Raw genomic sequence first — 16,133 nt, forward strand, 5'->3', positions numbered from 1 at the left:
AAAAAATATTCCATGAAACATGTGCAAAAATACTTTGATTGACAGGTGGCATCATATCCTGTAAGGCTGCCATAGAGTCCTGAGTGAGAGCCCAAGGCATGATGCAAGCTAATTGTAGAGGTCACTTCATGCTGTTTGGCACCAGGAGATGACTCCCAACCAATACAGTATACAGCTCACATGCAGATTGGTGTGGATTGGACTGGAGTTCTGTGTACAAGAGATGGTGAAGTTCATGGAAGTCGGAGAGGAGAGCTTGCAAATATTTGTATTATTTTGTAACTCGAGATAGATAGATTTTTTGTGTGTAATAAGTGATCAGTGCTTTGCCAATATCTATATCTGGATATTTGCTTCTGTACTCTGCTATGTTATTGTTGAGCTGCATCTGGGAGTGTCACCCTCAGATTGTGCTGTATATTGGCTTGTGAACACGATAGGAATTCATTGCCAAGAAGGACTGAGAGCCAGTGTGCTAATCCTTCTTGTCTGATTTATTTGCTCCAAGCACCCATTGCATTCAATTTGGTTTCAGACCATTCTTCCCCCAGGACACATTCTAAGGTGATTTAAACCCTTTCGGACACTCGGTTTCTGCCTCCAAGCAACAATTACAGCATAAATATCTGCCCTGACTGGCTGTTGTTTGACTTCATTCCAATTACAGACAGACAGTCTGTCGGTTTACATGGCTAAGCACCTCAATGCAGCCGCCAAACCCATTTGTCGCAGGAACTCCTGACTTCTCTTCCCATTTCGAACCCTCAGCAATTGGAATCAAGATCCACCTAGGTAAAGTATTACCATTATGAAAGTCTTACATCTCTTGACCACTCCCACCTGTTATGTAGTTCTTGTGTGTGTGTGTGAACACTTATGTGTGTGTGTATGTGTGTGTGTGTGTGTGTGTATTATGCTTTTCCCCTCAATAAAAAATTTAAAAACTATTTCATATGCCTTTGGAGTTCTGTGTGCTTCCAGGTCTGGTATAGTTAAGCTGAATCCCAAGGTTGCTCTTGCCCCAACCAAATTTTATATCTCCTTTCAGCTAAGTAACAAATTGCCCTAAAAGCATAGCACTTGCGGTGTCCTCCCCAGACTCCAGCATTCTGGGTAACAAAGGGCCTCTTGAATCAACCATGGAACTAAGCAAATTCAGGTAGGAAAAGAAACATTAGAGAACATTGCCATTGTTCTCTAAGCCATTGCAGGGCCAACAGAGGGATTCTACCCAAGAAGACTCTCCAGAGTCTCAAAAGGCTTGAAGAGGGGCCAAAAAAGCCAGGAAACCTGGTCAGGGATGGGCTGAGGAGCATTTGGAGTCAAAAAGCATTTATCTCCATTGCTCCTTCCCACAAAATCCTAGAATTGACAGTTTAGGATAAGATTTTTAGAATCCTTAGAAAGTGGAGAGCAATAGGCACTCACTAAACTACAAATTCCAAGATTTCACAGAAAGCTGCTACGACAAATTATGTGTGAAAGGGATCTAGGAGTCCTGGTAGACCACAACTTGAACCTGGGCCAACACTGTGATGCAGCAGCTAAAAAGGCCAATGTGATCCTAGGACACATCAATGTGAGTATAGTGTTATGGCAGGGGGTTGGACTGGATGGATTTTCTAGTTTCTTTCAACTCTTTGATTCTGCGTGATAGATTAAGGGAAGTAATAGTGCAATGCTGTTCTACTTTGGTCAGACCCTCACTTGGAATACTGTGTCCATTTCTGGTCACCACAATTCAAAAAGGATGTTGAGAAGCTGGAGTTTATCCAAAGGAGAGCAATAAAAATGGTGAAGGGTTTGGAAACCATCAAGCCCTATGAGGAGTGGTTTAGGGATGTGGGAATGTTTAGCCTGGAGAAGAGAAGGTTAAGAGTGGATAGCCCTGTTCAAATATTTGAAGAGATACTGAGGATGGAGCAAGCTTGCTTTCTGCTGCTCTAGAGCAAAGGACATAGAAAAATGGAAGCAAGCCACAGGAAAAGAGGTTCCACCAAAACATTAGGAGTAACTTCCTGACAGTAAGAGCTATTCAACAGTGGAATATACTCCCTCAGAGCATGGTGGCATCTCATTATTGTTTATTATTATTATTATTATTATTAATTTCTAAAGCGCTCCTTCTTTGAAGGTCTTTAAAGGTCTTTGAAGGTCTTTAAACAAAGGCTAGGTGGCCATCTGCTGGTGATGCTTTCAATGTGTATTCCTGCATGGCAAGGGGTTGAACTAGATGGTCCTTGTTATCTGTTTAAAGTCTTTGATTCTATAATTCTAAACTGGAATCATAGTGCCATGATAATGCAGAATGAAAGGGCCCTCAGTCTTCATAGGAAGGGCAATGAATTCAGCTTCCTTACCCACAGAGGCCACATTCTCGTAATTCTCCATCAACACATCCTTGTACATAAGTCTTTGCTTCTTCGTCAGCAGTTTCCATTCATCCTCAGTGAAATATACTGCCACATCTGCAAAGGTCACCTGCAATAGAAAATAGCCCTCATCCAGAGAATGACTAATAAAAGGGGAGGGAGAAGCACATGATGCATCCCAAAAAATATTTGATCTCCTCAGAATTTAGTCCAGGAAATAAACTTTAAATTCTGTCAGCAAGAAAAAAGCTACTGCCTTTGAGATCCAGTTTGTCTCGAATTCTTTCAATGTAATATACAATATAATTTAGGCCATGGCTGGGATATTAATGATAGATTAGAATACTGACTATCCCAACAGGTATAGTACATTTAGCCTCCAAAGATTATAGAGCATTTAGACATTTGTTGGCAAATTTCAGAGGCGAATGTCATTTTTAAAAAGCAGTTCTTGGGAGCACTGTGGGCTTGAGGGCCATGGGGCCACCCCAAATTTAGATCCAGAGACATTCTCCCATATCCCCCAACATTTCACAGATGGAAAAAAACAAGACATATGTGGACAAGCAACAGCAGAAAGTGGTGAAGATGGACAAAGATGTTTATGAAGAAGATCACAGAAGTGGGAAAGGGCACAACAGTTTGTTTTTGCCTCAGACTCCTAGCAAGGGCAAGTCTCTGCCCCCTTCTTTCTTCTCCAACCCCCACTTTTGAGTTGATGGGCTGCAAACTCCTTGGCAATCATTATGCAGAAATTGAAATGAGTGGAAGAATTGGGAAAGTGGGAGGAGGAGAGAGAAACCAGGACATTTTAAAAGCCCTCAAAATATTGGGATGACAGAGGATTAATCAGGACTGTCTCTGCCAAACTCAGACAGTACTTTATTTGCTTCCTTTCATAAATTGGCCCAGCAGTGATCCAGATGAAGCTAATAGAATAGTGACTCACCAAAGAGTTGTTGTACCTCGGCAGCCTCCTTCTCTTGGAGCCCATCTCCCTCCGGTTGGCCTCTGTGTTGGCCATCAGGTCTGCAGAGGGTTCCTGGTGGTCCTGCACTTGGGTCACTTCCAGAAAGAGAGGCCCCAAAGCCGTGTACAAGGAGGCCGAGTTGAAGGTCCTGAGAAAAGGGCCCAGGGTTAGGATTGGCTTTGCAAGAAACCCTGCAGCACTCAAAGAGACAGAGAACAGCATCCTGCTGGTGACACATGCAGATGACATATACCTCCGTTGGGCCAATGCAGAGGTGGGCATTTGCTTCCTAGCCCGATTCCACATGGAGCAACACTGGAGCATAGAGGGTTCTGCTGGGTCAGGCTTTCTGGCCTAGTGGCCTCCCATTGGCCAAAGCAGTTGCCCTCCATCTTCCAGGGAGTTCCCAGGTCAAGCAGGGCAGGAAAGGAGCTCTCTCTTCTCTGGTTGCCCCCCTTCCATGGGATCCAGCTCTCCTCCCAGGATCAGGGGGGGGGGGCACCAGAGGATTGAGCTGATGGGAAGGGAACAACCAATTCCCATGACAGCCTTCTGCATGTAGAGAAGTCACAATTCTGAGAGTGTCTCTGCCCATGTGGAGAGTGCCTATTTTCCACACTGTTGCCTGGCCATCTTGGCTTGGAAATGTCCTGTTCTAGCCACAAGTAGGACTAAATCTTAGCCTGTATCCAATCCTATACTTAGTCCTGATCAGAGTAGAATCACTCAGTCTCTTGGATTTACCTATAGATTGACTCATGTCAATTATGGGTTGAGTCGGTCTACGCTAGGTTTAACCAACAGGATTCAGGTCTCCTCAGACTTTAAATTCCAATAAGTTGCAATAGAATGTAGAAAATATATATAAAGAATTATGCTTTGTATAAAATTCATTGTATGTACTTTAGTTTCAATAAAAATTATTTTAAAAAAAGATTTTAAAGGCAGGAATGTTAATTTTTCCATGCTGCATCATCATCACTGATGAGAATTTGATTTCTCTTTCATGCAGAGGAAGAGGAGGAGGAGGAGGAGGACCACCTTCTTTATGGAAAGAGCAGATCATTAAACAGAGAGTCTGTGAACATCTAGAAAGCAATGCCATAATCACATAAGGTCAATATTAGTTTCAGAGAAATAAGTCATGCCTGACAAATCTAATCTCGGTAGATGATCCTGGTAGATGAAGGGAATGCTATGGATGTAGTATATCTTGATTTCAGTAAGGCCTTGGTAGATGAAGGGAATGCTATGGATATAGTATACCTTGATTTCAGTAAGGTTCCCTATGTCATTCTTGCAAAGAAGCAATTTTGGACTGCATCAATAGAAGTATAATGTCTAGATCAAAGGAAGTAACAGTGCCACTCTATTCTGCTCTGGTCAGGTCCCACCTGGAACATTTTGTCCAGTTCTGGGCACCACAATTCAAAAAGGATGTTGAGAAACTGGAGTGTGTCCAAAGGAGGGCAACTAAAGTGGTGCAGGATTTGGAAACCATGCCCAGTGAGGAATGACTTAGGGAGCTGGGGATGTTTAGCCTGGAGAAGAGAAAGTTAACAGGTGATATGATAGTTCTATTTAAATTTTTGAAGGGATGTCATATTGAGGAGGGAGCAAGCTTGTTTTCTGCTGCTCCAGAGAACAGGACCCAGAACAATGGATGCAAGCTACAGAAAAAGAGATTCCACCTCAACATTAGGAGGAACTTCCTGACAGTAAGGGCTGTTCGACAGTGGAACACACTTCTTCCTTGGAGTGCAGTGGAGTCTGCGTCCTTTGAGGTCTTTAAGCAGAGGCTGGGTGGCCATCTGTCAGGGATGCTTTGATTGAGAGTTCCTGCATGGCAGAATGGGGTTGGACTGGATGGCCCTTGAGGTCTCTCCCAACTCTACGATTCTTTGATTCTATTATTTATATTCCAGGTGGAGAAACTCTGGCCCCTGGGCTGTATAAGACCTGTATTTCTTCAATGATCTGATCGATGGCCGCCCCCATTATGCCCCCTTCTCCATTTAGACACTAGTGAAAATAATCATTTCATTTTTACAAATGAGAAAAATCTCTGAGCTTAAGTACTGTGTTTATATTAATAATAATAATAATAATAATAATAATAATAATAATAATAAATTTATGTATATACCACCTTTCCCAAAAGATCAAAGCAGTTTACAAACTGACAATTACAAAATGTGTGTGTTTGTGGGTGTCAGTCATAGCACGAGCATGAGGTATGTACCTCCTCCCTCTGTTTGCTAAAGCCACACAGAAATTGAGGCATGTACATTTGTGTGCATTGTTTCTGAATGGATCTATTGTCAAAATCACAATTTCTTCACATTTCCTTGTATATTTTTTTAAAAGATACACACTGCTGAATATGTTGCACTTATACAACAAAAATCTATAAATGTATAGGATTATGAGTGAAACTAATATGTCACAAAGCTCTAGTAAACACCACATACACATACAGTCCCCATAAAAAGGACTCACTGGAGCATTGTGTGTGAGGTCTGGAAATCTCACTTCCACCTTCTGGGAAAACAATGCTGCTAGAGACTGAAATTGGGGCTTTATTCCTGCAAAGCATGGGCTCACTCTCTCAGCTGCAGCCCTTCCATACAATCCTGGACTGAAACATTTAAACAAAGGTCCTCTTTCAGCTCCAGGAATAAAGACCTACTTTCAGTATAAAGACCCTTAATCCTGCAGCCCCAGAAAGGCCTCTCCTTCGGTCCTTTATGGCCGGAGCTTCCCTGGGTCAGAGGCCGTCTCCTCAGCCGTAGAGAAGGGTTGCTCTGAGTGCGAAGGAGGAGGAGGTCCAAGGGCTGAGGGAGGGAAGGCAATGGGGAAAGGTCAGTGCCAATGGCCATGGAGGGCAGAAGGTGACAATGCCTAGGAAACTCCTCTGAGTCCCAGCCATTCTAGGAATGAGTGGCAGGAGTGAGTCCAGGGGGCTGAGGGGGTCTCCTTTCTCAAAGGGGGAGGCAAGGACCGGTGGACCCTCCCCAGCTAAGGCCCAAAGGGAGGGTCTCTTTCCCACCTCTCTCTCCCAGCCCCCAAAGCCCAGCCTCCCCACTGGTTCTGAGTCCCCTGCCTCCCCTTCCTCAGACCCCCACAGACCCCTTCCTTCCTTCCATTCTTCCTTCCTTTCTTCCTTCCTTCTCCCCAAAGTGGAGGGCCAAAGGCAGAAAGGGAAAGTCTCAGGGACAGAAAGAGGAGCCTCTCGGTTCAACTGAGGAGGCCTCAGAGAAGGTTCCAGAACATTATTCCCCTCAGTCACAAGCAGCAGAAAATGGCTGCCAGAACACAAAACGGTTGCTTCTGTGCCAGTGTTTGGCAGATGGCAGTTTGAGGCCATCAGGGAACCCAAAATGGAGGGCCCCAAAGTCGGAAGGGACACCAAACAAAGTTTCTGAACCTAAACAACACAGATAGGTTTTCCTGATGCTATTGAACCTGATCCCCTCCTTAATTACAATCAATAGTGAAAGATATTACTATTAATATTAACAGTGCCCATCGTCCACAACCCAGCTCAGGTCCTGACCGCTCAGGGAGGCCAGTCCAGCTGCAGGACTGGGACCATGTTAACTGCCCTGGCTCAGTGCTAGGGAATTCTGGGAAATGTAGTTTTGTGAAACATTGAGCCTTCTCTGTCAGAGAGCTCTGGGGCCACAAGAAACTCCATTTCCCAAGATTCCCTAGCACTGGGCCAGGGCAGTTAAAGCGCTCTCAAAATGGACTATTGCTGCCGTGTGTTTTGGACCTTTCTTGGCCACAAACTGTCCATATCCTGCAATGCATCTCCTAATTCTGTTGGCAGTCCCTCCCTCCCAACACTTTCTCATTTCCCCCCAAAACCAGAGCAAAGCTGGCAGATGGAAAGAGGTTTTAAAGCAGCATTTAAATTGCCATATTTGCTTTTAAAAGACTAAATGTCCCAAATGCTATTATCAGTTTTGTAGCTATTATTACAGAAAGACATAGAGTGCAAACTCCTCAGGTACCTTTATTTTCTGGAGTGAGATGGGCTTTTCCAACTGACTCACTTTGATGATCTCCAGTGGTCCAAGCAGCCAAACAGCGGCCCTGTAGTAATAATAATAATAATAATAATAATATACCCCTCTCTGCAGCCAAAAGGCTGTCAGAGTGTGTTACAAATCGTTAATTACACATTTAGACATAATGGCTCTTAGCCCAGCAGACCCTTAACTTCCTTAAATCACGCTGCCACCATCCAGTGGATTTTTTTTTTACTTTTTAAAAATATTTTATTATTAAAACATATATACAAACAAACATATATCAATGTTCATATACAAACATACACACACACACACACACACATATACACACATACCTACTTATGCATTTCTATCTTACATATTCATCTTTCATCCTTTATTAATATATTCTAACAAAAATATTCTAAAGAGGGGTCACTTTTCTCTTGCCTCAGCTCTTACTCTAACCTTCATCTCTCTACTTTAATCCTTTCCAAAACACACACACTCTCTCTCTCTCTCTCTCCACCTCCCAGTGAAATATAAAAGGACTTCCCTTAACCTCCACTGGGACCAGTTAAAGAACCTTATTTCTACTTCTTTACTGATCTTCCCAAGCATCTACTGAGCCAAAACACGTGTAAAAGGAGCGTCGAGTAGAAGATACTCCAAGGAGATATTTACTATATATAACAAAATATAACTGAAATATAAGCCATACAAGATATTAAGAGTTTTGCAGGTACAATATTTGTAAGTATATAATATTCAATTCATACTAGCATCCAATTCTGAGACTAACTTCCTAGATCCACTCTAACTCTCTCTCTCTCAATTTCCAACCGACACAATTCCCCCAACTGTCTCTTGGTCTCTCAGGCCTTATATCTCCTTCTCACGGAAGCTTCCAGAAGAACCTTCATCTTGCTCTCTGATTGGTCAAGTGAGCCTTCCTTAGCAGTGATGTCATTCTGCATTTGCATAAACCTCCCTTTACTGCCTGAAGAAGACCTCAATTGACTGGAGCCCAGTCATTACACTTTCCCAAGGCAAGGCTTGCACCTATTTCCCAATGTTGTTCTTGGTGTCTGCCTTCCAGTTGTTTCCAGGTCTTATGGTGACCTTATGGGAGTCTCTGAAAGGGTTTTCTAGGCAGGTTTCTTCAGAGTGGGTTTCCCATGGCCTTCCTCTGAGGCTGAGAGAGTGTGACTTGCCAAGGCTTCGGTTCTTTTGGAAGCCTTTTTGCTTTATCTTCTAGAAGGCCGCTGAAGTGTTGCTTCTTGCTCTGAAGAATGAGAGGAACCTTCTGGCATCCAAAAGGCTAACATTCTCTGGAGTTATGTCTGATAATATGGATATATAGGATTGCAATACTTGTTCATTTATTAAAAGGTTTATAGTGCACCCCATATCATAGAATCTCATAGATATGTCCCTTAATAGCAGTTAACCAAATTAAACAGTATATAAAACAAAAACATGAAAACAAGCTAGACAAGGCAACCGTTACATGATTTTGTAATTGGTTGACTGGCCAAACCCAAAGGATATTCAACAGTGGCTCCTTTTCATCCTGGAGAGAAGTGACCAGTGGGGTGTCCAGTGGGGCTCTGTCTAGGGCCCAGGGCTATTCAACATCTTTATCAGTGACTTGGACGACAGAAATGGGAGCATACTTATCAAATTTGCAGATGACACCAAATTAGGAGCAGTAGCTAATACTCTAGAGGACGGGATCAAAATTCAAAATGACCTGAACAGAGAAGAAAGCTGGGCCCAAGCTAACAAAATGAAATTCGACACAGAGAAATGTAAGGTACTGCACTTAGGGCTGAAAAATGAAATGCAGAGATATAGGATGGGTAATACCTGGCTGAATGAAACTACCTGTGAAAGGGATATAGGAGTTCAAGTAAACCACAAATTGAACATGAGTCAACAGTGTGATGCGGCAGCTAACAAGGCCAATGCGATTTTTGGCTGCATCAAAGAAGTGTAGTGTCTAGCTCAAGGGAAGTAATAGTGCTACTCTATTCTGCTTTGGTCAGGCCTCACCTGGAATAATGTGTCCAGTTCTGGGTACCACAATTCAAAAGTATGTTGAAAAAATGGAGCACGTCCAAAGGAGAGCAACTAAAATGGTGAAGGGTCTGGAAACCATGAAGCCCTATGAGGAATGCCTTAGGGAGGTGGGTATGTTTAGCCTGGAGAAAAGAAGGTTAAGGGGTGATATGATAGACCTGTTTAAATATTTGAAGGCATGTCATATTGAGGAGGAAGCTAGCTTGTTTTCTTCTGCTCCAGAGACTTGAACCTAGAGCAATGGATGCAAGCTCCAGGAAAAGAGATTCCAGCTCAACATTAGGAGGAACTTCCTGACAGAAAGGGCTGTTTTTTTAAATTGACAAATTTTTACTAGTTTAAAAAAATTATATAACACAAACTACATTCCTTACAAGGTCTTCTTTCCTCAAGGCAGAGTCATATTTAAGCTTCTTATTTACATTATGAAAGACATCTATCTTGATCCTCTTCTTTCTCTTTCTTTCTTCTGTAATCTCTCATTCTTTAACCTGAACCTTTGCTTTCCTTGATTCTTCTTGTCATTTTCTTGTTTGTAAGTCAGTCACTTGCTTTGCCTTTCGCCCCTTTCTTCTTAAACACTGACACTTTCTCCCTACTCTTACATTCATAACACACACATTCCTACTTATCTGTGACTTCCTCCGCTTTGTGAGAATGATCCAACTAAATGCTCTCTTATACCTTGCTCTCTCGCTTATACCCTCTTCCTTCAATATCTTAACAATACCATACTTTCCAAATGTTCCAACTACTATCTTGTATCTGATACGAATATCTTTGACACAGATAATAACCACTAGGTTTTCCAGTCTTCTTTTTATTTCGCTATAATCATCATCGTCAAGATTCTATAATATGCTATATTGCTTTTTTATTATTTGTTTGTTTGTTTCTATACTGCTTCCTTAGTTTATCTCTATCTGCCTCTAACAACAAAACAAATTATTTTGTTATATCATGAAATCAAAAATACAGACTACAATAACATATTTAGTAAATTAAAGTGCAACAAGAAGTATCGTCAATAGATAATCAAATTATTTCCCCATTTCTTCCTAATGAAACCTAATACTTTCCTCCAGTCTTCTGATATAGTTTCTCCCGAATTTTCTCTCAATATGGGTGATAGTTTGTCCATCTGCAGTAAATCATAGAGAGAGTTAATCCATCCTTCTGTTTCTGGTATTCCTTTTGTCTCCCATTTCCTCGCGTATAAACCCTGGCACTAGCTCACATAGACATCCATATCCTCCCATACTTCTTATCTGTATTGTCCTCTAACATGCTTAACAACATTCATCCTGGGGTTTCTTCTGGTGTAATTTCTAGCATCGTATTTATTGCATCTATTATCTGCCTCCAGTATTCTTTCACTTTTATCTAATTTATAATATTTCTTCTCATTCAGATATTTTTAATCCCTCCCCATTCTTTTAAATCACATCATGTTCTCTCTTGAATTTGTCAATATTCAAACCAATTTAAATCAATTCCTTCAGCTTTTAACTCTTCCTGAGATTCTTCTCTTCTCCCAGACAGCCTCACCTTGAAGAGCGGTCTTCCCAAGCCAAGTGTGAAGTCCAAAGGAACTTGCTCAACCCCTCCCTAAGCCAGCCCCCAGTTCCCAACCTAAGCCAACACAAGCGGAGGTTGCATAGATACCAAGGTTGTGTATAGTCCCCCTTCCCTTCTCCCAGACAGCCTCACCTTGAAGAGCGGTGTTCCCAAGCCAGCTTCACTCCTCCTTGATAACCAGTCTCCAGCTGCAACCCCAGCCCCTCTCCAAACGCCCTCCTTCATCTAAAAGCCACTCCATCTGTCTTTCTAACATTTCCCACTACATGCTTTCTATAACCCATCACTCTACACTACCTACTATGAACTACAATTATAACTCCTACTTTAATAACCAAACCCTAATATTTTAATCTTTATGACAGAACCCTTATATACTGTTTCTGACACACAATGGGCCAGTCCCAATCCTTCAGGTATACAGCACCAGTCTGAAGTGACAATTCTCCCATCTCAACCTTTCAGGCAAGAAGCATCAGCCCGAGGTTGCAATGGGCCAGTCTCAATCCTTCAGGTAAAGAGCACCACCCTGAAGTCACAATAGTACTGTCTCAATCCTTCATCCAAGGAGCATCAGACTGAAGTCACAATGGGCCAGTCTCAATGTTTCAGGCAAGAAGCATCAGCCTCAGGTTGCAATGGTCATGTCTCAAACCTTCAGGTAAGCAGCATTAGCCTAAATTGATAATGGTCCCATCTCATTGGGGCAGGCAAAGAGCATCAGCGTGAAGTCGCAATATGTCATGAATCCCTTTATTCATGCATTTATTCATTTAGGGATTCATGCCATAAGGGTTATAGGTTTAGGTTTAGATTAGAGTTAAAATAGATGGGATTTATGGTGGGTTAAAATAATATGTTTTAATATGTGCTTTAATAGAATATACTAGAAAGAGGTAGAGATATCATGGCTAAAGAATGTGATTGTTTGCTAGGATTAGAATGTGCAGGAATCATCCTTCTAACAGAGGCTTGAGTTTAAAAGACTGGTTTCTATAAAAGGAGGAGGAACACAGAGAGTTATTGGTGTTGTTATATTGTATTATGTTCTTATGGGTTTATGCTTATTATATTTTCATATGATACCATATTAAATTGGGATTGATGGGGTTTCATATTATATATTTAACATTATATATAGTTAAGCCATAATGTTAATGTAAACTGTTGTGTGGCTGAGTTCTGTGGTCCAAGGCCACAGGTTCAGTGGTTGAGAAAAGGCACATGAGAGCTTAATTGCTTTTAGAAAAGCTGCCAGAATCCCGGATGAGAGGACATTGCTCAGGAAAGGGCTATCCAATTAATTAGCTTTATTGGTTAATGGGGTGGGTTTAATTGCTATGGTTATAAAAGTGCTATGTTTATACTTTCTTTCTTTCCTGACAAAAAAGTCACTTCTACTGCATGTATCTTCTTCAATGCAAGCTGTTCCTTTTTCAAAGTACTGCCTTTTGTGTTGCAAGAGGGGCTGCAATTAGGAGCCTGACAAATATCTATCTCCCCTTCCATTCACCCTGCTATCCCAAAAGGGCTGGAGAGCATACCAAACCAACCACAGAACCTTTCCCTGCTCTTGTGTAATTCCAGGTCAGTCAAAACTACAACACAGATAGTCCAGGATCTCCTACTGGCCGAAGAGGCTGACCTGGCTTGTTTCACGGAGACCTGGCTGGGTGATGACAACTCAGCCACCTGGGCTCAGGCCCTACCAGCCGGGTTCTCCATCAATGAACAGGTAAAGGGACGTCGCTTTGGTCCATGAAGACAATCTTGCTTTGGCCAGGATCCCTATCCATAAGATGGACCACATCGAATGTATTTGCCTCAGCTTAAAGACTAGGGAAAGTCTGGGGATTCTGTTGGTTTAATGTCCATCCCGTTGCTTAACATAAATACTAACATAAATACTCTCTGGAAAAGATAACATCAGAATTATCACAAACCAGGGAAAGAGTGACATTCCTGGAGGAAGAAAATAAAAAGTTGGGAAAAGAGATAGAGAGATTAACAAAAGAACATACTGAAGACATAGCAGAAAGAATTAAATTAGAGCAAAGATTTAGGGAGAGATGTCTTAGAATAAGAGGTCTTCCCAAACAGAAGGATGAAGATCTATATAAAAAGATAATACCGGCCTTGGCTGAATTTATTGACCTAGATAATGAAACCTTTCTCCTTGAGGTGGACAAGATGTTAGAGTAAGCTCCTGGGTCGCAAAACAGAAGAGACTGCCCAGAGATATTGTGATGTATTTTGTTAGGACTCTAATGAAAGAAGCAATTCTACAACAACACTTTCATACAAGATTCAGAACTGAAGAAAATGAAATGTTATTCTTTAAAGATATCTCTGGGAAAGTGTTAAGGAAGAGGAAGGAATATGGACCATTGACTAAGGTTTTGCGCAGCAATGGAATCTACTACAAATGGGAACTAATTGAGGGTCTTTCTTTTAAATTCAAGCCAAAAAGATACCAAACCAACTCGGTACAAAAAGAAAGACATTTTCTACATGAGAATGAAAAAGAGCTTAATAAAGAGGACAGTCAGAAAGAAGGAAGAAACAACCTGGAAAAGGAGAAGAGGATAAGGAGGAAGAGAGCTTAGAAGAAGAAACAGAAGAAGGAGATTTGCTTAGGAAACCAAACACAAGAGAGGACGATATAGATGGAGAATATGACGATGAAATGGGAAAAGACGGACATCCTATCATCGAATGTTAAAGGAATTAACAGCCCAAAAAACCGAGGTAAACTTTTTCATTATTTAGGGAAACAGAGACTTGATGTCATTTGCCTTCAGGAAACCCATATAAAGAAAGAGGATATAAAATTGTTGAAGAACGCCAAATTGGGGAAAGAATACAGAGCAGCCTCAAAAGAGAGGAAAAAAGGTGTAGTGATATACAGTGCTACCTCGGGTTACGAAATTAATTCGTTCTGCGGCGCCGTTCGTAACCCGATACATTTCGCAACCCGAAAAGGCTTTCCGTTAGCGCTGGAAAGCCGCTAGCCGCGCTTCGGGTTTGAATTTCGCGCCGAAAAAAATTTCGTAACCCGAAAAAATCTTCGTAACCCGGAACAGTTTTTTCCAATCTAACTTTTTCGTACCCCGGAAATTTCGTAACGCGATCAATTCGTATCCCGGGGTACCACTGTATGTAAAGGATAAATGAGAATCTAAAGAGGTATTCTCAGACCCCAATGGATACTTTATTGGTGTAGAAGTTGCTTTACAAGACCAAAAGATCCTAATGGTGGGAGTTTATGTACCCTTAGGAAATAAATGACTGTGTTTTGAAAAACTGAAAAAACAAATGCCAGACCGTATGAGCGATAGGACCTTAATGATGGGAGATTGGAATGGACTGATAGACCCCCAGATAGATAGAAAAGCAGACAACAAAACATACTTAAAGCAAGGGAAATTGCCGAAATCTTTCTTTGAATCAAAAGAAGCCTTCACATTAGAAGATACTGGAGAATCAACTATGGTCTGTCTAAGGATTCACGTTCTTTTCAAACACCCATCAATCCTGGTGGAGAATAGATATGTTCTTGACTTCCCCAACTATTAGCACAATGGTGGAAGCAGGAGAAACTCTACTAAAAATCCTATCGGGTCACAACCCAATTTTATTGTTTTTGAAGAATAAACCTAAGGAACTGATATGGAGACTAGATGAGACTTTGTTCAAAGATGGAAAAATTCTAGATAAAGCAAATCAAACCCACTTAAATCCTTCTTTGAAGAAAATCTGAATGGGGAAGTCAGCCCAGAGATCGTCTGGGACACAAGCAAAGCGGTAATGAGGGGTTTCTCTTTGAAACAATCTTACAAAAGGGGAAAAATAGAGAAAAGAATTGGAAAGAACTACGGGAAAAGTTAAAAGATAAGGAACAATTACTGAAAGAAAACCCCTAAAACAAAATGATTCAACAACAGATTAAGAAGATTGAAAAGGAAATATCCACAAAGCTAATAGAAGACCAGGAGAAAAAATCAAGATACATCAAACAGAAACACTTTGAGAATGCTATTAACCTGGTAAATGTTTAGCATGGAAACGGAAAAAAGGAAAGGAGAAACGGATCTTTTCAAGGGTTAAAGAAGGGAAGAACCTTCCCTTCCAAACCAAAAACATATGAAAAAATGTTTATATAAATATTTCACAAATCTATACAAAGATGAATATATTTCCCAGGAGAGGATACAAGAATCTTTGGACAAACAAGACGTAGTAAAGATTGATGAAGAGCAGAGAATCAAACTTAATAAACCAATAACGGCTACTGAGGTGCTAGAAGCAATCAGTAAAACCAAGGCACCCAAAGCGCCAGGGACAGATGGCCTAAGCGCAATGTATTACAAGAGCTTACAGAAAGAGCTAATTAAACCCCTAGTAGAAATCATGAATAGACTCTCACAAAGAAGAACGCCTGACTCTTGGAAGATAGATGATATTGTACTGATTCCTGAAGAAAGTAAGGAGCTGCTGGAGGTGAAACATTTCAGACCCATTTCTCTCCTTAACAACGATTACAAAATCTTTGCAATGGTCTTAGCAGAAAGATTTTTAAAAACCCTACAAAATATCATAAACGGAGACCAAAGGGGCTTCCTCCCAAAAAGGCACCTTAGAAACAACACAAGGAATTTAATAGATATTAGAGAAATCTATGAGAAGAAAACAGATAAAAAAGTAGCTATAATTTTTCTTGAGGCCGAAAAGGCGTTCGATGAAGTTAATTGGAGCTTCATGTTGGAAACCTCAAGAAAAATGGTTCTAGGAGATAACTTTATCAGCTGGATAGAAGCAATCTATAGAAAACAAAGAGCAAAACTGTTGAATCTCCTTTTCCAGTTGGTTGGGGTCCCAGCGACGCTTGTCTGTCATCCGGTCGCCACTAGTATGTTTGACAGTGAAGTTTATAGACGTGAACATGTTCTGCATATACACATCTATTCTTTCAACTTTTACTTTAAGATTCTTCCAGTCTCTGTAAACTAAACCATTTTCTTGGGTTATATCACCCATTTGCCAAACTACATATCTTTCAACACTGTCCTATTTAATATATAGCTTCCAGAACCCTGAACTCTTTATTAGAACCTA

General features: G+C 41.2%; 1 protein-coding gene across 1 annotated transcript in view; it reads left to right on the top strand.

Moving 5' to 3' along the window:
- LOC149290385 (uncharacterized) overlaps positions 1 to 16,133 on the top strand; it is a 242,142-nt gene that overhangs the window by 107,332 nt on the left and 118,677 nt on the right. The window lies entirely within an intron of this gene.

Source organism: Sceloporus occidentalis, unplaced genomic scaffold, assembly GCF_023333645.1.
Source record: "Sceloporus occidentalis isolate IW3139 unplaced genomic scaffold, rSceOcc1.0.p SCAF_39, whole genome shotgun sequence".
Lineage (NCBI taxonomy): Eukaryota > Metazoa > Chordata > Lepidosauria > Squamata > Phrynosomatidae > Sceloporus > Sceloporus occidentalis.